The following is a 6,780-nucleotide window of genomic DNA, read 5'->3' on the forward strand; positions in this document are numbered from 1 at the left end:
AAAAGGCACTCTTGGAAGAGACTCAATAATATGCAAGGACGGATATTCTTGGTCTCAAGCACACTACACAGTTCTACAGAACTCTACCTTGGTGACCCCGTATGTCGATGAACACAAGAACAGTCTGCGCTCCAAACACCCGGAGCAATGCGACGACTGGATTACATGTGAACACATCAGGACTTTCAGCAGTTGGTTGGAAACATGTCTCAGAGGTGACAACACTGTTTGTGATGAGTTGTACTTGTTGTCCAGGGGACCATCTTTGACTGTATTGACTTACCAAGGATACGAGATAAATGGGAATACATTTTACACGATCACCCAAGATCAGAAGAGCACCAACCAAAACAGCGGTGTCCGCTTTGATGCAGCAACCGAGAGCGGAAAGGACACATATTATGGTTACATAGTGGACATATGGGACCTTGACTACGGACCTGATTTTAAGGTCCCTTTGTTTAAGTGCAAATGGGTCAATCTGTTAGGCGGCGGGGTACAGGTAGACCCACAGTACGGAATGACAACAGTGGATCTGAAAAATCTTGGGTACACTGACGAACCGTTCGTCCTAGCCAATGATGTGGCACAAGTTATCTATGTGAAGAACATGTCTACCAAACCAAGAAAAAGAAAAGATAAGGAAGCGAATACATCATACGATGAGCCAAAGCGACACATAGTTCTTTCAGGAAAAAGGGACATCCTGGGAGTGGACGGCAAGACAGACATGTCTGAAGATTATGAAAAGTTTCATGAAATTCCTCCCTTCAATGTCAAGGCTGACCCAAGCATCCTGATAAACAATGAAGATTATCCATGGTTACGGCGCAATAAGCAAATGACACAAGCGAAGAAAAAGTGAAGACTTTCTCCCGCAACTATTATGATGATACCATGCCAAATTTGTAACAGACGAACATGCTACCATTGTCCGTTTTGTACATGCACATGCTATTGACCTACATGGCTGCAACGTCTCATGTTGCAGGAATCTCACTACGAGTAAGTGATACGTTAGGGTTACGATGTCTACACTCAACTTTGCCATTGACATTGTTGGGAACTCCACAACTTTGTTGTTACTTCCTCTATATGGATTGAGGTAATAATATTTATGTTACTTTATACATGTGATTTACCTCTGTTATAAATCCTCGTGTACTGTGTGTGTCAGCATACCGATTCAGGGATGACACTTAAGCACAAAGACTTTGATCCATTCGGGTCGGGTCGCTACATCGAGTGCCAGTCAACTCGGGCATTTGAGGCCGGTTTGAGACGCCCATCTGGTCGGATGTTTTTGACTGGTCACTAACCGGGTCGCTTGCCCACACGTTTGAGGCAGGTTTGGAGTGCCAAACACTCGCATAAATATAAATCGATTGACTTCTAAATGCTAAATCACACTCATTCGAACTTCAAAGCATCAATATCAATGGAAGCATCAATATCATGGACCCAGTGATGGCTGGCAGGTGTGTTAGTGACCGGATCCAAGACCAACCAGACGCTGACGACCCGTAGTATGGGCGTGCCATGAGGGCGGCCAAGCTTCGTGATGTCGACGCAACTACAGGTATATCTGTTAATAAAAGTTGTTCCATTATGCATTTTTCAGAACATGAAATTTTAGCTAAGGCCAACAACCTAGGAGTTTCATTGGGTTTGAATGAAACAGAAATTGCGAAGTCTATTAATGACCTACTAGGCTTAGAAGTGGAGCAGGCCTCTGAAATTATTCGTAATCTAGCGGCGGTTAAACCCATGAATAATGACGAAGTGAAACAATTAGGAATATCAGCCCTAGAAAGATTATGTGATAATTTAATGCCTCCTTCAGAGGCTGATGGGGATTTACTAGGTTCGGACACTGAGGATAGTGTAGAGCCTTCACCGGCAAAAGTTATTCTCCCTAGTCATCATTCGGACATAGACACGTCGGGGGTTGGGGGTAAGCCCAAACGAACATGGAAGAGTAAAGTATACCCGACTTCGGCTGTTCAGAGAAGTGCTAGGGTTAAGCTTAAAAAGAAATTCCACGATGATCTATGAAAGGAATCTTTTGGAATAGCAGAGGTCTGACTGACTTGGCTAAAAGAAGGTTCCTTGTAGAGACATCGATAGAACAAAAACTCGACTTTATTGCACTTCTCAAAACTGACAGAGATAGTTTCACCTCACAATTCCTCGGAACTCTGTCTGGTGGAATTGATTATGATTGGCATTGTCTACCCCCTAGAGGAAGATCCGGTGGGATCTGTTAGGGGTTAGGTGTGAAACGCTAGAGGTGCTCCGTGATCGATGCCCCCTCCGGCGGAGCTCCGGAACAGGCCCCAAGATGGGATCTCGTGGAATACAGAAAGTTGTGGCGGTGGAATTAGGGTTTTGGCTCCGTATCTGATCGTTTGGGGGTACGTATGTATATATAGGAGGAAGAAGTACGTCGGTGGAGCAACAGGGGGCCCACAAGGGTGGAGGGCAACTCCTGGGGGGGGGGGGTAGGCGCGCCCCCTACCTTGTGGCCTCCCTGTTGGTTGCTTGACGTAGGGTCCAAGTCTCCTGGATCATGTTCGGTGAGAAAATCATGTTCCTGAAGGTTTCATTACGTTCGGACTTCATTTGATATTCCTTTTCTTCGAAACCCTAAAATAGGCAAAAAAAACAGCAATCCAGGGCTGGGCCTCCGGTTAATAGGTTAGTCCCAAAAATAATATAAAAGTGGATAATAAAGCCCAATAATGTCCAAAACAGTAGATAATATAGCATGGAGCAATCAAAAATTATAGATACGTTGGAGACGTATCAAGCATCCCCAAGCTTAATTCCTGCTCGTCCTCGAGTAGGTAAATGATAAAAATAGAATTTTTGATGTGGAATGCTACTAGGCATAATTTCAATGTAACTCTCCTTAATTGTGGCATGAATATTCAGATCCGAAAGATTCAAGATAAAAGTTTAATATTGACATAGAAATAATAATACTTCAAGCATACTAACTAAGCAATTATGTCTTCTCAAAATAACATGGCCAAAGAAAGTTCATCCCTACAAAATCATATAGTTTAGTCATGCTCCATTTTCGTCACACAAGAATGCTCTCATCATGCACAACCCTGATGACAAGCCAAGCAATTGTTTCATAATTTAGTAATCTCAATCTTTATAAACCTTCACGCAATACATGAGCGTGAGCCATGGATATAGAACTATGGGTGGAATAGAGTATAATGATGGGGGTTATGTGGAGAAGACAAAAAGGAGAAAGTCTCACATCAACGATGCTAATCAATGAGCTATGGAGATGCTCATCGATTGATGTTAATGCAAGGAGTAGGGATTGCCATGCAACGGATGCACTAGAGCTATAAATGTATGAAAACTCAACAAAAGAAACTAGTGGGTGTGCATCCAACTTGCTTGCTCACGAAGACCTAGGGCACTTGAGGAGGACCATTGTTGGAATATACAAGCCAAGTTCTATAATGAAAAATTCCCACTAGTATATGAAAGTGACAAAAGAAGAGACTCTCTATCATGAAGATCATGGTGCTACTTTGAAGCACAAGTGTGGAAAAAGGATAGTAGCATTGTCCCTTTTTATTTCTTTTTTTGGGCCTTCAATTTTTTGGCCTTTCTCTTTTTTTATTGGGACAATGCTCTATTAAATGATGATCATCACACTTCTATTTATTTACAACTCAATGATTACAACTCGATACTAGAACAAGGTATGACTCTATATGAATGCCTCTTGCGGTGTACCGGGATATGCAATGAATCAAGTGTGACATGTATGAAAAATTATGAATGGTGGCTTTGCCACAAATACGATGTCAACTACATGATCATGCAAAGCAATATGACAATGATGAACGTGTCATGATAAACGAAATGGTGAAAAGTTGCATGGCAATATATCTCGGAAAGGCTATGGAAATGCCATAATAGGTAGGTATGGTGGCTGTTTTGAGGAAGATATAAGGAGGTTTATGTGTGAAAGAGCATATCATATCACGGGGTTTGGATGCACCGATGAAGTTTGCACCAACTCTCAATGTGAGAAAGGACAATGCACGGTACTGAAGAGGCTAGCAATAATGGAAGGGTGAGATTTCGTATAATCCATGGACTCAACATTAGCCATAAAGAACTCACATACTTATTGCAAAAATCTACAAGTCATCAAAAACCAAGCACTACGCGCATGCTCCTAGGGGGATAGATTGGTAGGAAAAGATCATCGCTTGTCCCCGACCGCCACTCATAAGGAGGACAAGCAAAGAACACCTCATGTTTCAAATTTGTTACATAACGTTTACCATACGTGCATGCTATGGGACTTGCAAACTTTAAAACAAGTATTTCTCAATTTCACAACTACTCAACTAGCACAACTTTAATATCACTACCTCCATATCTCAAAACAATCATCAAGCATCAAACTTCTCTTAGTATTCAACACACTCATAAGAGAATTTTATTATTAATCTTGTATACCTAGCATATTAGGATTATTTAAGCAAATTACCATGATATTTAAGACTCTCAAAATAATATAAGTGAAGCATGAGAGATCACTAGTTTCTATAAAACAAATCCACCACCGTGCTCTAAAAGATATAAGTGAAGTACTAGAGCAGAACTATATAACTCAAAAGGTATAAGTGAAGCACAAAGAGTATTCTAATAATTTCTGAATCATGTGTCTCTCTCTCAAAAGTTGTGTACAGCAAAGATGATTGTGGTAAACTAACAAATAAAGACTCAAATCATACAAGACGCTCCAAGCAAAACACATATCATGTGGTGAATAAAAATATAGCTCCAAGTAAAGTTACCGATACAAGTAGACGAAAGAGGGGATGCCTTCCGGGGCATCCCCAAGCTTTGGATTTTAGGTGTCCTTAGATTATCTTGGGGGTGCCGTGGCCATCCCCAAGCTTAGGCTCTTGCCACTCCTTGTTCCATAATCCATCAAATCTTTACCCAAAACTTGAAAACTTCACAACACAAAACATAAAGTAGAAAATCTCGTGAGCTCCGTTAGCGAAAGAAAACAAAGACCACTTCAAGGTACTGTAATGAACTCATTCTTTATTTATATTGGTGTTAAACCTACTGTATTCCAACTTCTCTATGGTTTATAAACTATTTTACTAGCCATAGATTCATCAAAATAAGCAAACAACACACGAAAAACAGAATCTGTCAAAAACAGAACAGTCTGTAGTAATCTGTAGCTAGCGCAAGATCTGGAACCCCAAAAATTCTAAAATAAATTGCTGGACGTGAGGAATTTATCTATTAATCATCTTCGAAAGAATTAACTAAATATCACTTTCCAAATAAAAATTACAGCACTTCTCGTGAGTGCTAAAGTTTCTGTTTTTTTACAGCAAGATTAACAAGACTTTCCCCAAGTCTTCCCAACGGTTCTACTTGGCACAAACACTAATTAAACACAAAAAACACAACCAAAAGAATCTATATAAATTATTTATTGAATAACAGCAAGGAAAAATATTGGGTTGACTCCCAACAAGCGCTTTTCTTTAAAGCCTTTTTAGCTAGGCATTGATAATTTCAATGATGCTCACATGAAGACAAGAATTGAAGCACAAAGAGAGCATCATAAAACATGTGACAAACACATTTAAGTTCTAACATACTTCCTATGCATAGGCATCTTATAGGAAAACAAATTATCATGGCAAGCAAAAACTAGCATATGCATGGAAGAGGAAAGAAAGAATAGTAATCTCAACATAACGAGAGGTAATTTAGTAACATGAAAATTTCTACCACCATATTTTCCTCTCTCATAATAATTACATGTAGGATCATAAGAAAATTCAATAAAATAGCTATCACATAAAATATTTTCAACACGATCCACATGCATGCAAAGTTGACATTCTTCCAAAATAGTGGGATCAACATTAACTAAAGTCATGACCTCTCCAAACCCACCTTTATAAAAAAATTCATAAGATTGAACATTCTCCAGATATGTGGGATCTAAAGTTGACACTCTTCCAAACCCACTTTCAATAATATTGCAAACACTATTATCAATCTCATATTCATCATGGGGCTTAAATAAATTTTCAAGATCACAAGAAGAATCACCCCAATCATGATCATTTCAAAGGCGAGGCAGATCACCGGAAGAAGCCCGCCATGCGTACCGGTGATCACGTACTTGCTATGGTCAATGATTTACACGTAATCTTTGGAAAGGGTCCCGGGGGACTAGCTGTTCCGAATGACGCTGAGGGACACGCACCCATGTGGAAGAAGAAATCTATATTTTGGGACCTACCCTACTGGAAAGACCTAGAGGTCCGCTCTTCAATCGACGTGATGCACGTGAGGAAGAACCTTTGCGTGAACCTGCTAGGCTTCTTGGGCGTGTATGGGAAGACAAAAGATACACCTGAGGCACGGGAGGACCTGCAACGTTTGCATGAAAAAGACGGCATGCCTCCGAAGCAGTATAAAGGTCCTGCCAGCTACGCTCTTACGAAAGAAGAGAAAGAAATCTTCTTTGAATGCCTACTCAGTATGAAGGTCACGACTGGCTTCTCGTCGAATATAAAGGGAATAATAAATATGCCAGAGAAAAAGTTTCAGAACCTAAAGTCTCATGACTGCCACATGATTATGACGCAACTGCTTCCGGTTGCATTGAGGGGGCTTCTACCGGAAAACGTCCGATTAGCCATTGTGAAGCTATGTGCATTCCTCAATGCAATCTCTCAGAAGGTGATCGATCCA

This window comes from Triticum urartu, chromosome 3, assembly GCF_003073215.2.
Source record: "Triticum urartu cultivar G1812 chromosome 3, Tu2.1, whole genome shotgun sequence".
Lineage (NCBI taxonomy): Eukaryota > Viridiplantae > Streptophyta > Magnoliopsida > Poales > Poaceae > Triticum > Triticum urartu.